Consider the following 25187-nt stretch of genomic DNA (forward strand, 5'->3'; position numbering starts at 1 on the left):
TGTTTGTTTGTTTGTTTGTTTGTTTTAAATTAATGAAAGCTGAGGTTTTCCTTCATGGGACTTGCAATCTTTAAACCAAGACTGGATATCTCTAACAGATATGCTAGAGCTCCATCAGAAGTCATGGGCTTGATGTAGAAATGAATGGATGAGGTTCTATGGTCTGTGTTATGCATAGCCTTATGCTGGCCTCCTAGTTTCCAAATGCCTGGCACCATGATACGTGAGCACTGGTAGAGGAGTCACCGGGGGTGAATTTGGTCTGAGTTGATCGAGCACAGTGAATAACTACACCACCGTACAATGGTAAATGTTACACTAATACATTACTCTGATAAAATAGCATTTGTTTTAGTTTAGACTGTTTCATTGATATATTTTAACATTTTTAGTAATGCTATATACCCTTATAGCTCATTTACAAAAAGAATTATAAATGTATATGTTTATGTAACATTTTAGAATACATTAAAATGTGTATAAAACCAATGAAAGCTTTTAGACCCTGAACTGTCTCTTGGCTTTATATATTACTTCATACCACTGCATACATTCAACCTGAGCTGTTGCAACCTTGATCTATCTTTTGCTATTACCCCTCTTGCAAGCAAAACTAGTATTTAATAATAAGGAATGACCCATACGTTAAGTTGAATGATAAAGTCAGAGAGAATGTTGTGCTCAGCTTCTTCATCTCTCCACCCCCGTTATATAGATACAAAAATAAAACAAAAATCATAACTTGGGCCTAGATTTTTTCACACTGTAAAGACACAGTTTAATTTTGAAAAATACCAGTTTTTCCATTAATGAAGTTACGAAATTGTCAAAGGGTCTGTAAATTGTATGGGTCCAAATCATTAAAACATTGTATCCATTTTGGATGCCTGTCTTTTAGAGGTGCTGACTGCCAACCACTCAAATTTAACTCTTTGGAACTGCAGGTTCTTTGCTCTTCTGAAAATCAGCCCTTAAGAATCTCAACTAGGGGACCCAAAAACTGTGTCACCCACCATTAGTGGATAGAAAGCTGGCTAGATCATCGGGCTCAACAGGTAGTGATCAACAGCTTGATGTCTAGTTGGAGGCCGGTATCAAGCAGAGTGCCCCAGGGGTCGGTCCTGGGGCTGGTTTTGTTCAACATCTTTATTAATGATCTGGATGATGGGATGGATTGTACCCTCAGCAAGTTTTCTGATGACACTAAGTGGGAGGGGGGAAGAGGTAGATACTCTGGAGGGTAGGGATAGGGTCCAGAGTGACCTAGACAAATTGGAGGATTGGGCCAAAAGAAATCTGATGAGGTTCAACAAGGACAAGTGCAGAGTCCTGCACTTAGGAAGGTAGAATCCCATGCACTGCTACAGGCTGGGGACCGACTGGCTAAGCAGCAGTTCTACAGAAAAGGACCTGGGAATTACAGTGGTCAAGAAGCTGGATATGAGTCAACAGTGTGCCCTTGTTGCGAAAAAGGCTAATGGCATATTGGGATGCATTAGTAGAAGCATTGCCAGCAGATCGAGGGAAGTGATTATTCCCCTCTATTCAGGACTGGTGAGGCCGCATCTGGAATATTGCATCCAGTTTTGGGCCCCCCATTACAGAACGGATGTGGACAAATTGGAGAGAGTCCAGTGAAAGGCAATGAAAATTATTAGGGGGCTGGGGCATATGACTTATGAGGAGAGGCTGAGGGAACTGGGCTTATTTAATTGGCAGAAAAGAAGAGTGAGGGGGGATTTGATAGCAGCCTTCAACTACATGAAGGGGGGTTCCAAAGAGGATGGAGGTAGGCTGTTCTCAGGGGTGGCAGATGATAGAACAAGGAGTAATGGTCTCAAGTTGCAGTGGGGGAGGTCTAGGTTGGATATTAGGAAAAACTATTTCACTAGGAGAGTGATGAAACACTGGAATGGGTTACCTAGGGAGGTGGTGGAATCTCCATCCTTAGAGGTTTTTAAGGCCCGGCTTGACAAAGCCCTGGCAGGGATGATTTAGTTGGGGTTGGTCCTGCTTTGAGCAGAGGGTTGGACTAGATGACCTCCTGAGGTCTCTTCCAACCCTAATCTTCTATGATTCTATGAGTTGTTTGTAAATATACAGTTTGTGAAGGATTTTTGTTTGCAAAAAGTAGATTAAAAGGCAATCATTATTATCCATGAACTATCTGTAGTTCTTTATATATTTAACTTGTTTTTAAATATATGAATATAAATACCCTATTTAAGGCTAAATTCAGACATTATTACTCATGTTATGTAGCAACTTACTCTTTTAGTTGTCTCATTGACTAATGCACTGCCCAGTATCAGGCAAAAAATGCCTATTGTTCATAGTGCAGTTTTTGAGGGATGATTATCATCTTGTTCTCTGATCTTTGGTATAATCATAGGTTAACTATTTAGAATTGCGATATATGCCCGTCACAACTTTTGCCTCTTTTGCAGCAGACCTAATCCAGTGCATCATCATGACTTAATTGAGGTCATGGTTTACACAGAATCACAGCAGTCTCACAGAGAAGGAAACTGTTTAATAAACATTAAATCATTTGATGAATGGGAAAAGTTCTCTTCTAAATTTAACTTAAAAGTATATTCTCATCTTTTTATTTACCAATAGTTTTCTTGGCCCAGAACATACTCTTCTGGCTCCAGAAACTCAGAATTATGCAAATCTCTCATCCATACAAACTCACAATCATTTGGAGTAGGCAGAACTTTCCTATGATTTTCCTATGCATTAGATTAAGTGACAGTTAACTACCTTGACTCTGCAGATGATGTTACCCTCCAGCAAACCCTTTCAAAATGTGGAGTGCGATGTTGGGTAAAATGTGGCCATTTCCATCAGTATCAATGTAAATGTTGCTAAATCAGAATTTGTTAGTTATAGGAAGGGAGAAGGAATGCAGGGTAATGTTTACAGAAAAAGTAGGTGAGTATTTTAGTAAATGTCTGCTGAATGGACACAGATGGGGAAATCCAGAGGTAGATAAACACAAGAATTGGAAAAGTAAGCAATATAGTCCAGCAGCAGCTATGGAAGACTGTTCAGCTGAAAGGTCTATCTCAGAACAGAGCTGGAACTATATCATAAAAATGTCTACTTTTGTATAGAGCAGTAAATTTGCTGCCTGGCTGGTTTTAAACTAGATAGCCTAATTTAGTCAGGTATAGCCTACTAATTTTTTCAGGGTTGTTTTAGAGTCCAAGGTCTAAGAATAAATATTAATACAGGGTGATTATTTCAGAGCTCTTGGATAAAGACAATTATTTTGCTAAATAAAATGAAGGATCTCAATTTTGGGGAGGGCTAAGGGTCCACCCCAGTTTTTGAAGTAGTAGCATTATGGGAAATTAATAGAAGTAATGTCAGCCCAAACTCTCTGAGTCAGATGACTGTAACAGGTTTTCATGTATGATAAGTGTATATGTCTAAGATCCAGGTAACCAACCAAGGAAAGAAGGTTCTAATGTCTTGATAGTCTCAGATGCCCCCAACTCAGAAGCCAGTCACTAGTGTAGATGAAGAAAAGAAGTTGGAGAAGGACCAGTTGTCAGGAACTATGGACCTGAGTTCCCTCACCTAAGTCTGGGGTTAGCTGGCTGAGCCCATAGGCCAACTAATGAGCCCAGCTGGGCTGAGGCAGAATCACTAGATTGGTTGGACTACCGAATTGGCTGCAAGGAGCCTGCAAGTCTCCATTTAAGTTCAGCAGCAGTGGCAAATTGCTAGTTGCTTGACACAAGTGCAGCTGTGATTGCTCCTGCGTCTGTCTTGACCTAGTCCTGTTCCGTGCTTGGTTCCCAGGTCTAGCTCTGACCCTTGCCTCTGACTGCCCATGTCTTGTTCTGTGGCCCCAGTTGAGGAGTACAAATCATTAGTGGGAGAGATGTGGATATGGAGACCATGAAACTGCAGTTGGAAAGACAGGAGAAGAACCAAGAAATAGGGAGTGATACATTGTGTGGAAAGCAGGAGAGAAGAGGAGGGGGATGTTGTTTGGAAAATGCATCTCTTTTGTCTATGACATGGTGCCCTCCTTGTGGTCTAAGTTCAACAAATACTTATGCTTAAAGTTAAGCATGTACTTATATTTAAATTCCATTGATTTCAATACGATTTAAGACTGTGCTTAAGACCAGGTTCAGGAAAGCATCTCTTTTCAGGACATCATTTAAATATGTGCTTAACCTCTATTTAAGTCAATGGGATCTAACGTGTCCTGAAGAAACAAGGATGGACTTAACTGCGTACTTAACTGCATTCCTGAATTGGCGCTGAGGGTGAGGGCCAGACTGTTATCAAAAATTTTGTAAAATATTATAACTTTATTGCTTTGAATAAGTGAGGTAGAAGCTACAAGCGGAGAGGACAATTTAGTGCCTAGATGCTGTATTTATCTGATTTATGGCTTACCAGCCATGTTTAAAGCAGTAATGCTAAATAACATCATCTTTAGAATTATTTGTATGCAATGCATCTCTGGGTAGTCACTGTTTAGAATGATGTATAAACCAGGAATATTTAATTCCAGAAAGATTTAGACATATTTCAATGTACAATGTGTAACTCATTTTTCATAGTATAGTTACATAAATGTAAGTACTGTATGTGCCACTTAATTAGGACATATATGTTGTATAAGATTTAGATGTATTCAGAATGTATAATGCTTTTTTCATAATGTTGTATTTGTATGTATAGTTTTCTATACTCCACTTATTTGAGAATTTCATTTAATAGATTTCTCCCAGGGAACTAATTTAGTCGGAAAATAACAATGAATTTGTCTTTTGGATATCATAGTGATGGGTATGTTATAGATAACTAGGTAGAGACTTTTAATTGGGATAATATTTACATAAATTCCATTTAATAAGGATGCATTTGGCTAGTGCCAACAGGTTACATGGAATTTAACCAAACAATAAATATTGGTGAAATTCTAAGCATTGGCCTTTCAATGCAGAAGTTGTCAAAAGAAGAAAAATATGACATGCAGTGAATATCCTTTTACTCTTGCTTTTTATTCAGTATCATATATTATTGCATTATAAATATTTGAAGATATTTTTAATTTCGTCTCTTAATTTGGACAGCTGCATAATTGGGGTGCGAGATCAGCCACAAGAATGCAATCAGAATGATTCTACTGTGCAACAATGTTCTACCTTCTACCTTCAGTTTAGGGCAGAGGGAACAATTTCATGTGGTCACAGTCTTTGTTATCACAATAAAAAATGAGCAGGAATCTTAAGACTCTTATAGTATATATCTCCAAACTCTTTGCAAACATTATTAATTAATTAAGGCTCAAAATGTCCCTTGTAGGTGTTGTTATGCCCCTTTTATAGAGAGAGAGTGAGGCTCAGACACTTAGTGATTTGCCCACAGTTGCAGAGTAAATCATTTGCAGAACCTGGAAAATGCCTCAAGAATTCTGATTTCCAGGCCTGACAACTAACTAACCACAGAAAATATAAGAGAAACGTATCCACCCAGATCCAGACTCATTGTAAAGCAGCCATAGACACGGTGGTTCCAAGCACTGGACAACTCCACCCTGCATAGAAGGATAGCATCGGAGCATATTGCCCTCCTCATAGCCCCAGTGCTGTAACCCTCTGGGTGCCCAACACAGGGAGAGTAGCCAGGAAAAAGGGGGCCTGGCTGGGAAGTTGCTGTGGCTGACTGATCCCCAGCTGCCTTGACCTGCCACTCTTATTTATGCAGGGGACTGGCCCAAGTCCCCAGCAAGCCTAGAATGGAGGAGTGCATTGTGGCCTCCCCATCCTCTGCTTCTGCTTATGCCATCGGTACAGACTACCAGAACCAGAAGATTTTGTTCTTACTAGTACCCAGTATTTCTCCCATTGATGTCAATGGAGGTTTTACCATTAACTTTAATGAGAGAACTGGATCCTAGAAATCTGTAATAAGACAAAGGTTAACTATCTGAAATGTTTACCTGTCCTGCTTTGCCCTTCAATCCAAAGTTACCTTCACCATGAAATAACATATGAATCAGTTGCAGTAAAGTTTCTATTTTTATTCTGAAATGAAGCAATGATGATTCAGGTGTACGCAGGTCAGAACAAAAAGTTATAACTACCTTTTTAATAGTGTACATTTCTATTAATCTTACTATTTGGACTCCTGCTCAGTCCCTGATTTAACTGTTCTATGCAAGTCCCTCTTGCTAATATTCTGAGGCCCTGCAGAGGGGCAACCTACGTTAGAAATGGAACAGAAGGTTAAGAGAAAATTCAAGCAATCTGGCTGGTTAATGTGCACAGCATCAACTTCCTAAAAATGATCTGTCTGTACTTTTTGAAAATACATCCCATAAATAGAATGCAAACCTATTTCTCCCCCCTGCCCCTACCTTTCAGTTTATAAGAGCACTAACGTCCTTTATATGAAGCATTTCCTGGGGATTAATAACCATTTGAGGGTTAACGACCTGAGGTTGTGATTCAGGCCATCAACTCCTCCAAGCTGCTCATTAATCCCTAGGATATGCACTATGCTTCCGTCACCATTGCTTAAGTTAAGTATTTCCTCAGCATCTCCTAAGAACAATATTCATCTTAAGGCATTTCCTCTGGAGAGGCCTAGAAGTTGGACATTTGTTTGTCCTTATGTTTTGTTAGGAGAGAGTTCACAACTGCTTTTTCAGCTAACTGTATTACAAGTTGTAGCATTTATTCATGCTGGCACTGAGGCTCTGTAATGATGTGCACATTTAAAATGGCTAAAATAGATTATTAAATTGTGCATGGAAATATTAACATCTACTTGTTTTAACTGCTGACAATCTCATAAACTAAATTAAAACAATAAATTCCCCATCCTAATTTTAGTAGATGGTGCATTTCAGATTTACATTTATGGATCTTACCACATCCTGCTAAATTATCTCATCATTCTGTCTGCAAATGATGTCCCAAAATGCAGAGCTGTGTGAAGGTAACAACCAGGGCTGGTGTTAGGTGGTAGCAAGCAGGGCAGTTTCCCGGGGTCCCATGCCACAGGGGTCTCCGTGGAGCTAAATTACATCTTATCTACAGAGTCACTGAGGGAAAATGTAATGTGAATATTACAGTAATTTAATCTCGAAAAGTGGAACTAAATCACACTAAAGCAGAAGTTTCTAAGTTGTGGGGCATGTCCTCTGGGGAGGGGGGTACAGAGGAACATTTTGGGGTGGGGATGAGCAGCAATGCCAGGGGCCACTTGGGCTTCAGCCCCAGGCAGCGGGCTCGGACTTTGGGTTCAGCCCCAGGTGGCAGGAGGTGAGGTGGGGGTCAACTCCATAGTTTCTGCCCGGGGCCCCAGTGGGTCTAACACTGGCACTGGTAACAGCATAATAGAAAGTGACAGACTGTAAAAGAAGTGAGATATCATTTCCAAATCAGATTCCTCCTATCTTATGAAGTCTTGAACTAGAGATGGTGTTGTGGCTATAAAGCATGGTACTGCAGCAGAAGTGTACTATACAGGACATATTTGCTGCTTGGAGATACATACTTGTGAGCAGTAAACTTCTTTTTATTTCTGCTTATCAGCAAAAGAGCGATAGTTACTATTGGTTATTGGTTATACTTTTAGATATTTGGACACTTATATTGGTTATACTTTTAGATAAAGTTCTTCCTGGATACAGTTGATAGTAACTTCAGTAGTTAAGCCTACTACTTCTAGATTTCATCATCATATTATTAGGGCAGTCAATTAATTGCAGTTAACTCATGCAATTAACTCAAAAAATTAATTGTGATTTAAAAAATTAATCGTGATTAATCACACTTTTAAATAATAGAATACCAATTGAAATGAATTAAATATTTGTGGATGTTTTTCTACATTTTAAAATATATTTATTTCACTTACAACACAGAATACAAAGTGTACACTGCTCACTTCATATTATTTTTTATTACAAATACCGGCACTGTAAAAATAATAAACAAAAGAAATAGTATTTTTCAATTCACCTTATACAAATACTGTAGTGCAATCTCCTTATCATGAAAGTGCAACTTACAAATGTAGATTTTTGTTTTTGTTACATAACTGCATTCAAAAACAAAACAATGTAAAACTTTAGAGCCTACAAGTCCACTCAGTCCTACTTCTTGTTCAGATAATTGCTCAGACAAACAAGTTTGTTTACATTTACAAGAGCTAATGCTGCCCTCTTCTTATTTACAATGAAAACCTGAAAGTGAGAACAGGTGTTCACATGGCACTTTTGTAGCTGGCGTTGCAAGGTATTCTGTGCCAGATATGCTCACATTCGTATGCCCCTTCATGCTTCGACCACCATTCCAGAGGACATGCTTCCATTCTGATGACGCTCATTTAAAAAAAAAGCTTTAATTAAATTTGTGATTGAACTCATGGGGGAGAATTTCTCCTGCTCTCTTTTACCCACATTCTGCCATATATTTCATGTTATAGCAGTCTCGGATGATGACCCAGCACATGTTGTCCATTTTAAGAACATTTTCACTGCAGATTTGACAACAGAAGGTACCAATGTGAGATTTCTAAAGATAGCTACTGTACTCAAGCCAAGGTTTAAGAATCTGAAGCAAATAGTGATTGGAGGAAGTGTTCTGATATATATTAAACACACACTGGTCTCAGGGTATGCCTGCACTACCGTGTAAGCCCAAGGTTTGAACTCAGGCTCAAGTTTAACCCCCTTTCCATGTACAAACAAATCATGCTAACTCAGGCTCAGACACAGGGTCCCAGGATCCCCTGGGGTGGACAGTCCAAGACTCAGTCAATCCAGGACCCAGAGTTCAAGCCCTGTTGCTTTGCAATATAGACATAGCAACTCTGGACTCATGCTCTGAGAGTCCGCCAAAAATATCTCTCAGTCTCATGGGCTAACTTTCTTTGTTTTCTGGACAGTCAAGTTTGGTGGACAGTCATGTTTTCCCACACTGCACCACAAGCAAAGGGCTAGAATGGCCATATTTTGCAAGGGCACTAGGAAGTCTGGAATATGGGTGGTTGGACTTGGACCCGCATAATGCTGGAGCCCCAGGTTGGGACCCAGGGTTCAATAATTCCTAAACTGAGGTTACAAATGAAAGTAGATGCTCAAGCCCTAGGTTAACAAACCCAGGGTCTGGTAATCCTGGGCTTATATTGCAGTGTAGACATACCCTTAGGCTATTGTTTTTTCATAGAGTCAATTTTTAATCTTCTTTTAGCAACTGACCTTGATTTGTGGCCCGAGGAGGCATAAGGGGAGAGCCTCCTCTCTACCACCCTTAAAATCAATAAATCCAGGAAAGACATGCCGAAGTCAGGGTCAGTCAATCAATGGAACATTGTATCTGGAATGTTACCCTTTGGACAATGTGGGTACTTCTGGAAGAGGCGCACGTCCCCACACATTCTGTCGTGCCTGTAAATAGATGGAGAACTTGTACATATTATGATGTTTTGGTGATAGCTTATCTCCAGATGACTGGAGGATAGTTAATGTGACACCAATTTTTTAAAAAAGGCTGCAGAGGTGATCCTGGCAATTACAGGCCACTAAACCTAACTTCAGTACCAGGCAAATCAGTTGAGACTATAGTAAAGAACAGAATGATCAGACATGGAGATGAACACGATTTGTTGGGGAAGAGTCAACATGGCTTTTGTAAAGGGAAATCATGCCTCACCAATCTATTAGAATTCTTTGAGGGGTCAACAAACATATGAACAAGGGTGATCCAATGGATATAGTGTACTTAGACTTTCAGAAAGCCTTTGACAAGATCCCTCACCAAAGGCTCTTAAAAGCAAGCAGTTATGTGATAAGAGGAAAGGTCCTCTCAAGGATCAGTAACTGGTGCAGAGACAGGAAACAAAGGCTAGGAATAAATGGGTCCAATTTCACAATTGAGAGAGTTAAATAACAGGGTTACCCGGGTACCTATACTGGGACCAGTGCTGTTCAACATATTCATAAATGATCTGGAAAAAAGGATAAACAGTGAGATAGCAAAATTTGCAGATGATACAAAATTACTCAAAATAGCTAAGTCCAATGCAAACTGCACAAAGTTACAAAACTGGCTGATTAGGCAACAAAATGGCAGATGAAATTCGGTTTTTTTAAATGCAAAGCAATGCACATTGCAAAACATAATCCCAACTATACATACAGAACAATGGGGTCCAAATTAGTTGTTACCCTCAAGAAAGAGAACTTGGAGTCATTGTGAATAGTTCTCTGAAAACATCCACCCAGTGTGCAGCGGCAGTCAAAAAAGCGAACAGAATGTTAGGAACCATTAGGAAATGGGTAGATAATAAGACAGAAAATATCATAATGCCACTATGTAAATCCACAGTACGCCCACACCTTGATTACTGCATGCAGATCTGGCCATCCATCTCAAAAAAGGTATTTTAGAATTGAAAAAGGCACAGAAAAGGGCAACCAAAATGATTAGCGGTATGGAACAGCTGCCATATGAGGAGAGATTAAAAAGACTGGGACTTTTCAGCTTGGAAAAGAAATGACTATGAGGGGGATATGATAGGGGTCTATAAAATTGTGACTAATGTGGAGAAAGCGAATAAGGAAGTGTTGTTTACTACTTCACATAACATAAGACCTAGGGGTCACCAGATGAAATTAATAGGCAGCAGGTTTAAAACAAACAAAAGGAAGTATTTCTTCACACAATGCACAGTCAACTTGTGGAATTTGTTGCCAGGGGATGTTGTGAAGTCCAAGACTATAATAGGGTTAAAAAAAAGCTAGATAAGTTCATGGAGAATAGATCCATCAGTGGCTATTAGCCAAGAGCAATCCCATGCTCTGAGTATCCATATCCCCTGACTGGCGGAAGCTGGAAGTGGACAATGGGGCAATGATTGCCTTTTTTGTTCATTTCCTCTGAAGCACCTGCCATTGTCCACTGCTGGAAGACAAGATACTGGACTAGATGGTCTGACTTAGTATGGCTGTTCTTATGTTCCAAAAGTAAAAATCTGCCAAAGAAACAAGGAGTTGCAATATGCAATTTACTTTTCATAAAGCCAGCAGAACCCCCACCGCCACCCTGGTCCATGTAGGGAGCATTGTGGGGGGAGAAGGGAGCACTCCAGTGATTCAGTCGGGGGAGGGGGGGCAGCAGAACAGTCCTTGGGGACTGCTCCGGCCAGTTTAAGTTAGAGCAGCCCCATGGATTGGAGTATATGAAAAGATGGCTAGGAGCTTGTGCTTGGCACAGCTGCAGATTCAATCTAAAAAATGTATCCTCACAATATCCTCATGGCATAAACAGCTATTGTTCCCATTTTTATTTTTCCTAAGTGAAAAAGAAATTAAACATTTTCCCCAATGTTGCACAAGAAATCAGCGGCAGAGATGGGAACTGGATCCCAAACTTCTGAGTCCCAGTACACTGCCTTAACCACAAAACCATTTATCTTCTCCTCTTTAATCATACCATTTTAAAACTCGGCAGAATTATACTACCAGGCGGATTGTCTTTCATCCCTCCAATCCATTGTAAATTTATTTCCAACTTCTACTGCCAAAATATAGTATGGCATTATAATTGCATGCGTTCCTTCAGTGGGGAGCACAAAGCAGCTTCTGTTTAGCGGGAGTACATTGCAAACCCATCAGCGACATACTGCGAGCGCTGGAGAAAATTGTGAAACATATTCTGAAACTGAGTAGACCGTAAACACTTCATTTTTCTGAATTAGGCGCATAACTTCTGTGACTCTGCTGGGAGGGATGATGGATGTTCCCAAAGCTGGAAAATATTTATACTGATCTCTGTGTAACCACGTAGCACACGTTGAACAAGCAACAAGTGTTAAAATGTCTGAGTTCCAAAAGCGCTGTAAAGTCTGGAGGAAATATTTCAAGCATGCCCTTGGGCACTCATGTCAATATTTATAAAAGCTCATGATCTTTATTTATTTTTTTACTCAACTAGCCTTTATCTTGGATTAAACTAAACCAACGCTAAAACTCTTGAACATGTAGTGACTTTTTAAAAAATCCGTTAGTGACTAATTACTAAATTATCAGAAGGCAGAATGTAGTTCAGAATGAGTCATTAAACTTGTACCAGTAGAAAAGGTTAAATAGTTCCATGTACAAAACATCTGTCATGGGGAGTAAACTTTAAGGGGTTTTTTTGTTTTTTGTTTTTGTTTTTCAAGTACTGCAGCACTAGGTTAATTATGGACCAAATGCCTCAGTGGCATGGAGCTCTCAAGAGGTCTTCAGCACACTGTGACTACAGCCATGGAAGACAAATGCAGAGGAACTTGTCTCTGAGGTGCCCAGAAAGGTATTAAGTGACCATGCCAACTTCTCTGTCATCCATCTTAGGTAGCTGTATGGCCCCCCTGTTACCATAGTAGCTGAGCACCTTCCATGCTTTAATGCATTTATTCCCTTCCCTGTGAAGTAGGGATGGACTGTTATGCCTTCCTCTCTCCCCCCCACCCCCCCATTAACTATGGGGAGCTAAGGCATAGAGAGAATAAGTGAGTTGCCCAGGTTCCCACAGCAAGCCTGTGGTGGAGCAGGGAATTGACTCTTGATCTCCTGAGTCCCATGCTAGCACCCTAATCAATGGACCATCCATCTCTTTTTCCTGACGGTTCAGTCCGTGAGCTCCCATAGGGACACTTCGCTCAGAGTGGAATATTTTCAGTTTGATTCATCTCTCATTTTTATTGCTTTTTAATTGTTTTAAAAATATTTTATGGGGAATTTCTGATTGTTTAAGATGTGGGCAGCCCTGGAAATGTAAGTGCTCTAATTATACACAACACTGGTACTTGCATGGGCAGTATCAGTGCAAGCTTCTGCTGGCTGTTCTGCCAACATACCTCAACCTTTACATGCAGGGAACACTTTTAGGCAAGAGAAAGTCTATTCAGTGCTTCACCTCTGTTGGGACTACCCCAAAGGTGCCCATTGTACTGGCACTGCCCATGACCGAGACATCTGTCCTTTGGGATCAGGACTGAGACTATGAAACTGATTTCCCATCATTCACTAACAGGCCGTGAGATTATATTTGGATTTGAGCTAGCAAACTAAATGTACCAGGGTCTGTATCTTTTCCCCTCACATTATACTGCTAAAAGAACGAGGAGTACTTATGCTCAAATAAATTCGTTAGTCTCTAAGGTGCCACAAGTACTCCTCGTTCTTTTTGCTGATACAGACTAACACGGCTACCACTCTGAAACCATTATACTGCTAGAGACACTTGCATGAAAATAGAATCTTTGTGCCTTCCTAGTTCTACTTCCCCTCCAGTCGAGCCCACAGAATCAGTTTCCTGCGCCTTCAGGAGGCAGCCATTGGCAGATCTCCATCCTTCCTGATGTCTTCCCCTGTGGTAATACATGCACATAGCTGAAGGGGAGGATCCAGCTTTATGGAGCGGTGATTGCAACATCTAACTTAAAGTGAGCTTGTCCGTAGTATTTCGGCACAAAAGCAATTTATTTCTTTTCTGCTCATAGTTAAAAAATAACAGTTACCAAGTGTTCTATTCCTGGGTGGTGAGATAATTAGTTCTTTGCTAATTCTGCTTTATTGCTGGCAGTGATTACTGGCAAGTAATTAAAGAGTTCCTATGAATCTGGCTTCCATGTGTTGCCTTGGTGTAACAAGGCTGAGGAATGAGAAGTGTCAGTGTAACAGATACTCAACATTTTTTCTGAATTCAGCAAAGGCATACAGGGCATAGTTACTCTGTTGCTGTTTTAGTGGCTATGAATGGATCTAAATGAGGTACAAGCGTGAAAGCTTGAATTTATATTAAAGTTAGAGATTTAGGAGTCTGTTCTCATCTTTATAGGAGCCTATAACCCCCACTAGTTGCCTTTAAAACATGCACATGAGTATGGAAAGGAGACTAGAACCTTTAGCCAAAATGCTAAAACCATAATAGCTCTAACTATGGTAGCCAACTAGTCTGTTCCCCATTCACAAATAGCATGGATGGGTGAAAGTTTATGCACAGCCTGTGTGTGGCAATCATATTAATCTGAGTATTCACTGTTCATATGTATTTCTGTGTAAGCAGCTGTTGTATCAATACTTCAACTTCCATGACAAAAACAACTGAGCAAACTAAACTGATTTATGTGAAGACAAATTCTAGAAATCTTCTAATTTAAACTTCTAGCTCCTGAGTTTCAATTGACTAACGAAAGTGTTCTGTTTTGTACCCTAGTCTTAGTTCTCACTTGTTGGGTCAGCATTTAGATATATAGTTTCAGAACAGTGTAGAATACATCTAGTACTCCAAATCTTGTAGCCCAACTCTGAGTTCCCTTCGTTATCCTATGTTAGAGTCCAAGGGCCAGATTTTTAATGGTATTTAGGCACATACAGGCACAGATAGGCACCTAGTTTGATAGGCACCTAAATAACTTAAAAAATCTGGCCCAAAAGCTCATCTTTTTTATCTTAATAGGTAGTTTTTAAAATCTACTCGTAATTAAGAGTAAGGTGAGATGAATACTGAGATGAAGTGATGTGGTGGATGGCTAAGGTTGTCTCTGAGTTTCTAGTTCACAGCATAGTTGTATCAGGTCAGTGTTAAGGTTCCTTTGGTAACTTAAAGTGTTATTTTGGAAGGGTTAATAAAACAACCTCAATTTGGATTTTTCCAAGCTTTCCAACATCTTGAACAACACTCTCTTAAGGTTGGGAGAATTTTTTGGTATAAATGATAGTTAACCTCAAATTAAAATGAAAGGCATCTAAGATTTTGCCTGGAATTATATTAGTAATGAAATAGGGTCACGTAATTAAAGGCTGTGGACTAAATTATTCCCAAACTTACTCTAGTGTGACTCCACTGACTAGAATAGGGTTGCACAAACATAAAAGAGGGCAGAATTTAGTCCACAGCCATTAATTACACGACTACACACTATATCTCCAATAATACAATCCCAGGCAAAAACATAATGGTTCTTTATCTTATACACACAAGGACAGTCAAGGTTGGGTGCTCAATTGTAACTTAGGCATTTCTTGACTTTGTAGAGCTTAACTGTGTAGCTTTAGGCCTAGTCTACACCTAAAACTTAGCTTGACCTAGCTATTTTGCACATAGGTGTGAAAAATTGACACCCCTGAGAGATGAAGTTAAACCAACCTAAGCCATGGTGCAGACACCACTTCCATCAACCTAGCTACCACCTCTATGATAGGTGGATTTACTACAGCGATGGAAAAAACCCTTCTGTCTCTGTAGCAAATGTCCACACTACGGCGCCACAGCGGCACAACCACAGTGCCGCAGCTACGCCACTGTAGCATCAATAGTGGAGCCAACCCCTTAATGTTACATTAACCTGGGATCTGACGCTCATAAAAGAACTCCCATAACTTCTATGGGTGTTGGAGCAGGCTTATAGTTTTACTGGGTGTTTTTTCCATTTAATATTTAAGTTTAATCTCAGTGTTATTGGTTTTTCATTTCTTTATGTACTGATGAGAAGATATTCTGGCAGTTCTGATTAGTAATACAAGGGCAGTAAATAGCAGCTGAATCAAAACTGTTAAACAGTGATGTGTGTTTGATGTTTAATCCTTTCAGAAACTAAGAAAAAGGCAGTCATTTAAATTAAGTAGATGTTCCCTAATTATGTTAACTTAGATTTTATAAATTATTCTCCACTAACAGTCTTGGGGCATGATGAAATGTTAATACTGTAGATATAATTTAATGGTGATAATTACAGCTCCTGTAGACAGTATGGTGAGTCTGAACCAGAGAGAAATCATATGGCTGCTTTAGTACAAGTGATGTCTTTCAGAATAATGTGGACACTAAGGTGACTGGATTGCATATTGATGACAGCTCTTCCAAGTCATGCAAGAATAAATTACTGACATTCTACAGTCTGTTCAAATAGGCTTTTTAAAAATAATACCTAATAAAGGAATACTGAATCCTAATATACAATGCCAGATACTCAGCTGGTGTTCATCGGCAGAGTTCCATCAACTTCAGTGGAGTGATGCTGATTAACACCAGCTGAGGACTCAGCACCACCTATTAAATTCACACCAGCTGAGGATCTGTCCCTCTGGCTTACATATTACAGTTCTTCCTTAAGTGCTGTATAGTATATCTTTTTCGTATACTGTAAAGTACCTTCCATCTTACTTGGCACTAGACAACATTAATTAATTGAATATTAATTTATGATAAACAACTGATTTTGTTTATGAATCCCTCAGACTGTAATCCAAAATATTATCTGAGTTCTTAATGTTTAATATAAATTCACAGTGTGAAGACCACCTCAGATGGATAAAGCATTTCTCTGTCATATATCTGATTGCCTACAAGTAATTTGCATGTCTACAGACCATGAAGTGTATAATCAGGCAGTAATTAATATGGTGATAAGGATTTAAATTACACACTTCTTCCTTGGGTAATTCAAAAATTAAGAACATAAGAATGGCCATACTGTGTCAGACCAAAGGTCCATCTAGCCCAGTATCCTATCTTCTGACAGTGGCCAATGACAGGTGCCACAGAGGGAATGAACAGAACATGTAATCATCAAGTGATCCATTCCCTGTTGCCCATTCCCAGCTTCTGGCAAACAGGCTAGGGACACCATCCCTGCCCATCTTGATTAATAGCCATTGATGGACTAATCTCGGTGCCACTAGAGGGTACAGAACACCACACCCAGGAGGTGTGTGGGTTACACTAGTTTCTGGCAAACAGAGGCTAGAGACACCATCCCTGCCCATCTTAGCTAATAGCCATTCATGGACCTATCCTTCATGAATTTATCTAGTTTTTTTTTAAACCCTTTTATAGTCTTGGCCTTCACAACATACTCTGGCAAAGAGTTGCATAGTTGACTGTGCATTGTGTGAAAAAATACTTCTTTTTGTTTGTTTTAAACCTGCTGCCTATTAATTTCATTTGGTGACTCCTAATTCTTGTGTTATGAGAAGGAGTAAATAATACTTCCTTATTTACTTTCTCCACACCAGTCATGATTTTATAGACCTCTATCATATCCCCCCTTAGTCGTCTCTTTTCCAAGCTGAAAAGTCCCAGTCTTATTAGTCTCTCTTCATACGGATGCCGTTCCATACCCCTAATCATTTTTGTTGCCCTATTCTGAACCTTTCCAATTCCAATATATCTAAGATGGGGGATGTATAAAAGCGGATCTGAATCCCCTTGTTTCTAACCTCTAACTAAACCACATCATTTAGATAAAACAGAGCTATCTGACCTGATTTTGGATATCAGTGTGCTTTGTAAACTGTTTTCTTATCACTGCATATTATGGCTGAGACTTTCAAAGAAACCTAGCAGAGTTCATTGCCAAAATCCTGTTCAATTTCAGTGGGATTTAAGTGCCTAATTCCTTTAGATTCCTTTGAAAATCCCCTCCCATATCCATTTACTATATATCTCAACACAGGTTTTTTTCATCTAGCTGGGGAATCTGCATAATCAGGAAGGCTCCTAGTCAACCAATTTAGGCCTAAAAATAATTGAGGGCAATGACTGATGCTTGATGGGAGTGATATTCCCACTTAGTTGGGAGGCCTTCAGGTAATTTAGTGTTGTTGAGGTCTTTGAATATGTCTCACTCCCATACTGCTTCTGTCTGCTTGTTCTTCTAACAGCTCCTTTCAGTCCCTCCTTAGCCAGCCGTCTCAGAGTGCAGCGTAGTAAAGCACACAAAGGCCTTTCCTACAGGATTGTTAGCAATTCTCCCACTCTTGCATTACCATTCATTCATGAAGCACCAGCAGTTTTAGCAATAGTAACAGCAATAGGGTAGATCCCATACAGGCATTTTTTACAACCATTAACCGTGATCTAGGTCCCAGAAGGTCTAGATGAGATCATGGTAAAAACAAATTTTAAAAAAATGCTGGACACAAGTGTGTCCCCTTTAAGCAAATTCTGCATGACCTATTGTGGGAAACAAAAGAATTGCCACACTGGGTCAGACGAATGGACCATGCAGGCCTGTCTCCAATAGTGGGAAGTATCAGCTTGAGTGTGTGTATTATCTATATCTATATATATGTGTGTGTGTGTATATAGATAGATATAGTTAGAGCTGGGGAAATTTTGTTGTGTGAAACATTTTTGCAGGAAAATGCAGATTTGGTGACACCGAAACTTTTAGCAAATTCTTGTCAATTTCACCAAATTGTTTTGGTAAAAACAAATACGAAAAAATCAAAACTTTTTTATATTTTTGGTTTGAAACTACTCTTTCTTTCAAAATGTCTATTTTAATTTTAGTTTAAAAACAATGAAAATATCTTAAATGGTCAAAATCAAAAATGAAACATTTCAATTTTGTTGAAACTAAATGCTTTGTTCAAAACCAAATTTATTTGTTACTTTTCGATTTGCTAAAATATTTTTTTAAATTTGTTTTCAGTTTGACCCAAAACAATTTTTTTTGTCTTGCTAGTGATCTGAAAAATCCATTAATTGCACAGCTTGATATAGGATAACCTGCCTGGAAAAAATTTCCCCCAGTCCCATTACAGCTCCTAGCTGAGTGCCCCCTCTTGGCTGCCCACCAAATTACTGTGAGGAGAGGCCAATCTTCTGGATCCCAGGATGTTTTAAGCCTCCATGAACCTGAACAGAATCCAGTCACTGCCCCAATCTTGGTATCTCTAGGAACACTCTTGGGATGCAGACCTTCCATATAACAGCCCCTTCCTGAGTGCTGGAACCTGCTGTCCAGCTGCCTAGCCTCTGGGATCAGTGCTGGCCCTTCAGACTCCCACATTTCTCAAAGGTATAAGCTTCTGGGCTACAGTTTTACTCTTTCAGGAGGAATGTGGCAGTTGTGAACCATATAACACACAGAGGCACTTTGCTCAGAAGTCTTACACAATTGCGGTTCTATACTTAACAGATAAAGCACAAGAAAGTACATATCATACAAAATAACATCTATCTCCCTGCCTCACTTTCCTCACCATTTCAGAGAATTCCTTGGGCTGGAGTTAGTACCTACTGTTCCAGTGCATGTTTCGTTTCATGTGCTAAAAAACATGGTGTCTCCTCCCCCAGCTCATGCCATCTTACTTCCTGCTCCTGCCCATAACTTCCTGGGTGTCACTCACTAAGTCCCCTCTGAGAATCCTTATGTAACCCTGGGGGTGGTCACCTGGTGTCAGGGTTCCTTCCCCACTCTGAACTCTGGGGTACAGATGTGGGGACCTGCATGAAAGCCCCCCTATGCTTATTTTTATCAGCTTCAGTTAAAAACCTTTCCAAGGCACAAATTCCACCTTGTCCTTGAACAGTATGCTGCCACCACCAAGTGATTTAGACAAAGAATCAGGGAAAGGACCACTTGGAGTCCTATTCCCCCAAAATATTCCGTCAAGCCCTACACCCCCTTTCTTGGGGAAGGCTTGAGAATAATATCCTCACCAATTGGTATAGGTGAACACAGACCCAAACCCTTGAATCTTAAGAACAATGAAAAATCAATGAGGTTCTTAAAAGAAGAATTTATTTAAAGATAAAAGAATCATCCCTGTAAAATCAGGATGGAAGATAATCTTACAGGGTAACAAAAAATTCAAAACACAGAGTATGTCCCCTCTAGGCAAAACTTTAAAGTTACAAAAAAAACCCAGGAATAAACCTTCTTCTTAGCACAGGGAAAATTCACAAGCTAAAACAAAAGATACTCTAATGCATTTCCTTGCTATTACTTACTATTTTTGTAATATTAGATGTATCATTTCAGTGGGGCTGGATTACTTGCTTGGTCTCTCCCTTTGTCTCCGGGGAGAACACCCACACAGCACAAAACAAAGCTCCCCTCCTCCCCCCAGATTTGAAAGTATCTTCTTTCCCCATTGGTCCTTCTGGTCAGGTGCCAACCAGGTTATCTGAGCTTCTTAACCCTTCACAGGTAAGGAGGGATTTTATGCCACCCTTAGCTGTATGTTTATGACACCTGGTTTCTCTTGTTCTGTGTTTGGATAATTTCGCACTCTTCTTCCCCCTTTCTTCAAGTAAGGGGCAGAAGTACCTTCTCCCTGCTGAGCAAACCCACTGAGCATAACAATAAACAACTAGTCCATAGATAAGTACATCCCATTATCTGCAGTTTGGTGTGTACTTGCTGCAGGCCTAGTCAGCAAAAGATTCCACATTTACAGAGGCATTCAGTGATACAGCCATTTCATAATACCCACTTCACGAGATCAACCAGAATTAATAAACGTGTATAGATTCCCAAATCGTCATATCCCCCCTCCAATTACTAGAGGTTGGCTTGTACCCTGAAGCATGAGTTTATATCCCTTCCAAAATGCTTGATGTTTTTTTCTACATTCCCTATTAATTCTGGACAGTTTTCTTATCCATATAAATATCCAACTTTTCTTTTTTTTAAACCTCACTCAGCTCTTCAGCTCAGTGATGATCACAATGGTCCCTTCTGGCCTTGGAATCCATGAATTTGTTCTGTGGCAATAAGTTCTACAGGCTAATTATGCACTATGTGAAAAAGTTTTTCCTTTTATCAGTTTGACTTTGACACTTTTCACTTTCACTTAATAGCTCCTTGTCCTTGTGTTATGAGGCAGAGTGAACAGAAGTTCCCACTGTACTTCTCTATATCATTCATTATTTTGCCTACTTGTATCATAGTCCTCTCTTTTTTGTCTCTTCTCTAAGGTAAACAGCCTCAGGTTTTTTCAGTGTCACATAATATGAGAGTTTTTTTCCATATCCATAATCATTCTTGTTGCCCATTTCTGACAAATGTAAAGGCCTACAAAACAAAGAATTGTTGACATTGCTCTTAAGCTTGAAATGATTTTGATTGTGACATTTAAATTATTTTCAGCATCAGTAATTTAAAAATCCTTATACTATTGTACTATTACTGGCAGCACAATATTCTGCAGAAAGCTTTGTCTATTAAAATCATGCTTTGACAGCTTTATTTGTTCCCCACTTGCAAAACATAACCTTGGTTCTAACAGTAATTATACAACAGGATATAAAATCAATTGAATGCAATTCTGCCTTTGAAAACCTTCTTATCTGGATTTAAGGAAGAATGGGCACTACAGTATAGTAAAACCATATAAATTTCAATCTATACTTACGTTTTGTTTTATTTGTGCTAGAATTTTACTGTAAATGGTAATTTTACAGGTTCATTGTCCAGTTACCACTGGATTATTGTTGGAAGCCTTATGGAAAAGCCTTATAGAATCAAATTTAATAAAACCATTAGGTTTCTATGGAAATGACTGTAAAAACTTAAGTAATTTAATAGCGAATTATATCCTTTGTGTAGAATTAAAAGCCATCCTATAGATAAAATTTAAAGAAATATATCCCTGTTATAGAATTCTATACCATAGTTTAAACATTCCATAGAAAATGTAACATTCTTTATTAAGTTGTATGGGGCTTTCCTATAAGGGAATCCTGAGGATCTTTTTATTTTTCCACAATCAACACCTATGTGATGGGAAGGAGGATGGGCTAGAGGGTAGACCTGGGTTCAAGATTGTGTTGTGCCAGACATCCTGCATGACCTGGGGCAAGTAATTTGGCTCAGATGGCACTTGAGTTAAATTGGAGTTAGGCACCTAACTACCTTTGAGAATAGGGGCCTGGGTGCTCAACCCCAATTGATTTAAATGGCAGATAGGTACCTAACCTGTTTAGGTGCTATTAAAATCCCTCTAAGCATCTATGTGAATCTTTAGGCACCTCAATAACTGAAAATCTAGCCCTCTGTGCCCCATTTTTCCTGTAAAATAGGGATAATAGTATTTCTCTACTTCACAGCCATGTTGGGAGGATAAATGCATTAAATTAATACATTTTAATTACGATAAATACATTAATTGGGGATTGGTCCTGCTTTGAGCAGGGCGTTGGACTAGATGACCTCCTGAGGTCCCTTCCAACCTGATATACTAAAAAAAAAAAAAAAAAAAAAATTAAGATTGTGAGGAACTGAGGCCTGGATTCACAAGGTACTTAAGTGCCTAAATCTGTGTTTAGGTGATTAAATCCTAGTTTTGGCTCCACTGAGATTCACAAAACTCCCACAGAACCCCGTAGGCAGCTCAACTCACTTGGTGCCTAAATTTTCAGGGTAAAATTTCTCTCAGCACTTACATTTTTGCCTCTGAGCATGAGCTCTGCTGCCCCCCCTGGGCATCCGGATGCCTATCTCCCACCATAGGCCCAGAGCATATCACAAACCAGGGAAGATAAGCGCTCCTCTCCCTAACACAGGTGTGAGGCCCAATCAAGTAGATGAGTGCAGAGGCTGCATACCTGGTCAGGTCCCATTCAAAATCTGGGCGAGAAGGGCACCCACCTTATAACTGTTAGCCCGGTGGCTAGAGTACTCAATTCCCACCTCTGCTTGAGGAGAAGACAGGATCTCAATAGAGGTCTCCCACATCTCAGGAGAGTTCCTTAGACAATTGAGGGGCCTCCATTTTAAACATATCAGTTGCTACTCCTGATTAAGCTGGAGGAGTCGCTATTAAACAAGTTGTTTCTGCAGTGCCCCAGTTGTTTCTCACCCAAAGGCATGAGAACTCAGGACCAAGAATTAAATATGTGTTGAATGCATGACATTGCATCAAACTTAGCAAGCAGAAATATCTATGCGCTGTAACTAACTTACTACTTTATTTCCAAGTTTGGGATGTTGAGGGGAAGCCTGTTCTTTCCACGAAACTTGTGCGTAACTGCCAGAGGGATTCTCTTACAGTTATTCACAGAAAAACGGGCTCCTGTCTAAAAACTTGATTAAAAATTTTAATAAAAGTTGCTAAAGAACATACTTTACAGCTATTAAAATTATATTTAAACGAGGTCAAATATAATGGGTACGGTATGTTTTTGTTTAAAAAAATATGTTAAGAAAGTAAATGAGCATGAGTGATAAGTAATGGCAAAGAAATGAAAATTAATTCAGCCTACTGGAAGGATAAATTTTATCAAGCACATAAGCAAAAGTGTGTCAGTAACACACGAGGCAAGGTGATTATGTACCACATTATTGCTCCTGTTCATTACTGCGATTTGGTGGGTTGCTTCAGTGAGTACCGTAAGGTTAAATAAAAGTTGTTGTTGGAATCGAGGAGAAAGTGGAGAAGCGGAAGAGAGAAAGAGACAGATGGAGGATAGAAAAGAGGAGAGTGGATAAGAAATGTTGTTGAGAGAAGGGATTGAAGTAGCGAGGCCTTGCTAAGCAATATTCATGGTCTATGATGCGGCACTGTTCAGAAGTCTCTCGCAGAAAAATGAATTCATTCGGGTTATCTTCTCATGAGTGGGTAGTGTTCTCCAGGAGAGGGATTCAGGAGCTCTCCTGCTCCCTTTCACTCAAAGGAAGAGTAGTCTGGGGGGGTTAGTTTTGTTTGTTTTAAAGAGCAGACAAATTCAAATGTAATGACCGGTGACTAGGTGTCATGGAGGGTTGTGATAGGAGAAGTCTTTCACCTGTATGTCAGCTGTTCCTTGTAGCACTGGTTGATAGTGACCCAAAGTAGTTCCCATCGAATAGCTGTTTGGTGGTCTTTTTGATTGATGGCACTCAGTAAAGAAACCTAGGATTGATGGACTTGAAGACTGATCTGTGCTCTCTTCCTAGAGTTAGACCCCCTAGAGCAGAACGGAGGCATACTGGTGGGACAGCACGAAGAAGCTTTCACTGTCGTAGCTGGAGAGATACCTGTTCTGTGGAATAACAGAGGAGTTTAATTCCCAGGGCTGAACACTTAGTGACAGAATTCCCTTTTCTATCAACATACAAACTTAGCAAAACTTGTTTCCTGTCAATTTGCATGATTATTTCAAGTTCAGTTCTTTTGAAAAATAATGTTAGCTACGTATTTACATTAGTCACTGTTTGTGGCTAATTTATTATATCATTCATTGTTATTAACTATTTCACTTACTCAGTGCCTGGTCAAAGACACGCTTGTGTGGACAGCTGCAAAGCATGTTATTAATGGATTCTCTGCAGAATATAGAGTAGAGTAAATGGGCAGGGTCGTCATCCCCCTCCCCCATCATAGCACACATACGTGCACGCATTCAAAACTGCTGGGGTTCCCTTTATTCTCAATCTGGGAATAACCAAATGTAAACCATAGCCTAAATTTCCTCTTGGCTGGCTGGCTGTTTCTAAGCGTGTCCCTTGCAAGCCCTCCTGCCTTAGTTCTTCCTTCCCAAGAAAGGGATGTGCAAACCCTTTTATACTGGGCACTCGAGCTAATGAAACTCCTCTGGCCTCACATAACTCAGCAGAATTGCCCTGTCTCTCTCTCATAGCACCTACCAGCCTCTTACAAGTAGGTTTTCTTACAGAGAAATGTACATTCTGGAAAAAATTCCTCTTGATGACAAAAAACAGGGAAACTTCTGGCTTTGTTTCTAAGGCAACACACCAACCTACATCCAGCTTTTAATTTCTGTTGGGTAGCCGATTTATTCTTACTGCTATGCAAGGTCCCACGGTTCCTTTGTCTTTTTCCTGTCTGGCTTTGATCCTCTCTGCCTTTTGAATATAGCACAGCTGCTGCAGCCTGGGTCTCACACCTGCGCTAGTCAATAGATGAGAGGCTGGATGTGGGAATAGAGCTGGGCCAATGCTGCAAAACATTGTTTCTACAAATTTCCGTTGACATTTTAAAGGAATTCATTGTAGCTCTCTGCTCGCCCCTTCCCAGAGGAGTCTTCACTAATATCAGAGCCAGTAAATTAACAGAACCAGCAAAATTTAAGCAAATATTAAAGAATATTCATGGAAAATGAATGTTAAATCTGCTGTCTCAGAGCATTTTCACAAGGGAGCTTATTCTAACCGTTATATTCATCCAATGGGGGAACTGGGCTGTACCAGGGGCTAGATGATGTATTGGACTACATATCCATCCAGGGGAGGGAGGTGAATAAGGAGTCCCACTCGCCCCTGCAGAGGAATAACCAGGTGCTGCATGCCTGCTTACATATCCCTGGAGCCGTAATGGGGGGTGGCTAGGAGGCACAGGGAATGGGGGATCCTCAGCTCCACTGGCCAGTGCAAATGAACCGGTACGAGCAGTGTCATAATTTGCTGCTGGGCTGGGTCTG

General features: G+C 39.9%; 1 protein-coding gene across 13 annotated transcripts in view; it reads left to right on the top strand.

Moving 5' to 3' along the window:
• Nucleotides 1-25187, top strand: part of STARD13 (StAR related lipid transfer domain containing 13) — a 445413-nt gene that overhangs the window by 369009 nt on the left and 51217 nt on the right. Inside the window, exon 1 of one of the 13 annotated variants that reach the window (XM_065594314.1) lies at nt 12323-12341. The exons of the other annotated variants lie outside the window; for them this stretch is intronic. The gene's annotated coding sequence lies outside the window, so the exon portion shown is untranslated. Of the gene's footprint in view, nt 1-12322; nt 12342-25187 lie in introns of those variants that run through there. 13 annotated transcript variants of the gene reach the window in all.

This window comes from Chrysemys picta, chromosome 1, assembly GCF_011386835.1.
Source record: "Chrysemys picta bellii isolate R12L10 chromosome 1, ASM1138683v2, whole genome shotgun sequence".
NCBI classification, from domain to species: Eukaryota; Metazoa; Chordata; order Testudines; family Emydidae; genus Chrysemys; species Chrysemys picta.